Source organism: Meleagris gallopavo, chromosome 11 (genome assembly GCF_000146605.3).
Source record: "Meleagris gallopavo isolate NT-WF06-2002-E0010 breed Aviagen turkey brand Nicholas breeding stock chromosome 11, Turkey_5.1, whole genome shotgun sequence".
Classification (NCBI taxonomy): Eukaryota; Metazoa; Chordata; class Aves; order Galliformes; family Phasianidae; genus Meleagris; species Meleagris gallopavo.
Window position 1 is genome coordinate 8347956 of NC_015021.2, and position 2485 is coordinate 8350440.

The window sequence follows — 2485 nt, forward strand, 5'->3', positions numbered from 1 at the left end:
ACAACTCTTCTTTGACTTCAGGCATTGCCAGATTGAACATTTTCTTATTTCATCACATTTCTAAGTTCCCACTATGCAAGTCTATGCAGAATTTCAGTTTTGGTTTTCAACAAGAAATATGCCCCAAATGTATAGTAGGGGCAATACTTTATTTCCCAAACGTCACTTCCTTGTGATGCCCATGGTATAGATTATCACCTGAATGCTGCTAGTCAGAAAGTCTCAGTATTAGCCATATTCCATTGTAAGGAATATTTATGCCAGCATTAATATTTTGATTTCATCAATTTAATTAATTTCCTTTTTTGCTGTTGATCACATAGTCATGTGATCAAACCCCTGGAGAAACTTCCCTAGAATCCCTCAGTCGAATCAATATTTCAGTTTACTCTAAAAACTAAAAATAGAAAAGGGTTAAATAATCTCTTGAAAAATGGTCATTAAAAGCGAGTGATTGAGAAATGGTGATGGATGACCAAGTGGTTTTGAAAGATAAAGCTCAGTACATTACCACCCTGTATTTGTGCTTGGGATTGCCCCAATCCAGGTGAAGGACCTTGCACTTGACCTTATTAAGCTTCACGAAGTTGGCATGGGCCCACCTTTCAAGCCTGTCCAGGTCCCTGAATGGCATCCCTTCTCTCTAGTGTTTCAGCTGCACTACTCAGCTTGGTATTGTCAGACTTGCTGAGGATGCACTTGATCCCACCATTCATGTCATCTACAAAGATGTTAAATGGCACCACTCCCAACACTGATCCCCAAGGAACACCACTCATTATCAGCCTCTAAAGTAGACACTGAGCCACCATCTGCAACTCTGAGTCTGACCATCCAGCCAATTCCTTATCTAGCGAGTAGTTCATTCATCATTTTTTTTTCCCCTCCAATTTTACAACCAGAATGTTGTGTTACCTGACAAATCGCCAGTTTTATTGATAACAGGTTGAAATGACAGTCTCTTCCAGGAAGAGTTCTCAAACTGCTGCTGCCCCCCCTTAATCCTTCGCTGAAAACAAACTTAGTAGCCTACATACCAGAAGACTCACTAGTCCCTAGGGGAGAAGCACCAGGAAGGAAGGAAGTGATGCAGTCTGAATTTGGCTGCTGAGTTGGACAACACAGCATGTCTTTTCCCAGCTTAAACAAAAATCAAGGAAAGATTGTGCTTTTGAGGCAGCCAAATATATCCTCTCCAGATGTTACTGACTTGGAAATGCTTGAATTCTTGAATGACCAAATTTTGAGTGCTCTCAGTTTTGTTCCATAGGTAAAGGCTCCCTGTATAAGAAGGCTTCCTGAAACTAAGCCTTCAGGCAATGGAAATCAAACATCAAGGCATAAATGGACAAAATGCAGCTCATGTTATCGTTGTAGAAAGGAATTCTATATATGGCAATATAATTTTCTTCCATTAAAAGGTGTTGCAGAATTCTGGAAGAAATTCAAAAGCAGCTTCACAACATCTTCCATTTAGTTCTTCTCTAGAGCCCCTTACACATTTAATTTAACTGCTTTATTCTACCACGATGCTAGATTTGTATTTCCCTATCCGAAAATTCTGGATTGCTTTAAGACTCAAGAGGAAAAGTTGGCACCCACTATTTTCGAGATGACCTCCCAGATTATTGATGATATAAAGTAACAAGTAAAACCATACAAAAGCCACTCATTCTACTTTGCCCACAAAAAAATCTGAGGATGAGCACTGGCCATAAGCAGTACATCACAGTATTTGAAGTATTGCACTTAAGAAATCTGTCCCTACATACTTGAAAATTCAACAAGCTGTTTTCCAAGGTTCATCTCAATACATCAGTATTTTTCCCTTTCTAATCCAAGCTCTTAGAAACTCTTATTTCTCACTTGACAGAACAATCTCTGGTAAACACTTAACTTTAGTCAGACCCTAACTCCAACCTATTTCGAAGCTCCAGATAAGCTAAAATAGCTCCTTCGTGTAACTAAGCATGCTTGGAAGTTAGCCCATGCTTAAACAGGTGCTCAGTTTGAATTAGAGCTCTAGGTTTTAATTCTTAGAATACTTCATAAATAATAAAAATGAAGAAATTTAATGAAAAAAAAAAAAAAGAAAAGATCACCAAAACATCCACATTACAAGAAAACAATGTTTGAAGAATATTTAGCATAATCTATATTTCAGTTATTTAACACACACAGCTCTAGTCAGCTAGCACTTCAATGGCAAAGCCACATTTTCTCTAAAGTTCAGAAAACTGAAACTTGCAAAAGTTTATGAAAAATGGAAACTGTTTTGAGGCTGTTTCACAGGAAAAGAATTCATTGCATGAAGCCGTCAGTCACCAACAGTGAGACACTCATTTTTCCTATTCACCCCTCAAAAAAAGCACAAATGGTTTTCATTATATTTAGCTGCAGCTTTAAGAAAATTTAATCAACTTAAACTGTTTAGTCTTTTTCCCTGATGAAAATCATAAAGTCAAATTCACATTTAAACCTGTTT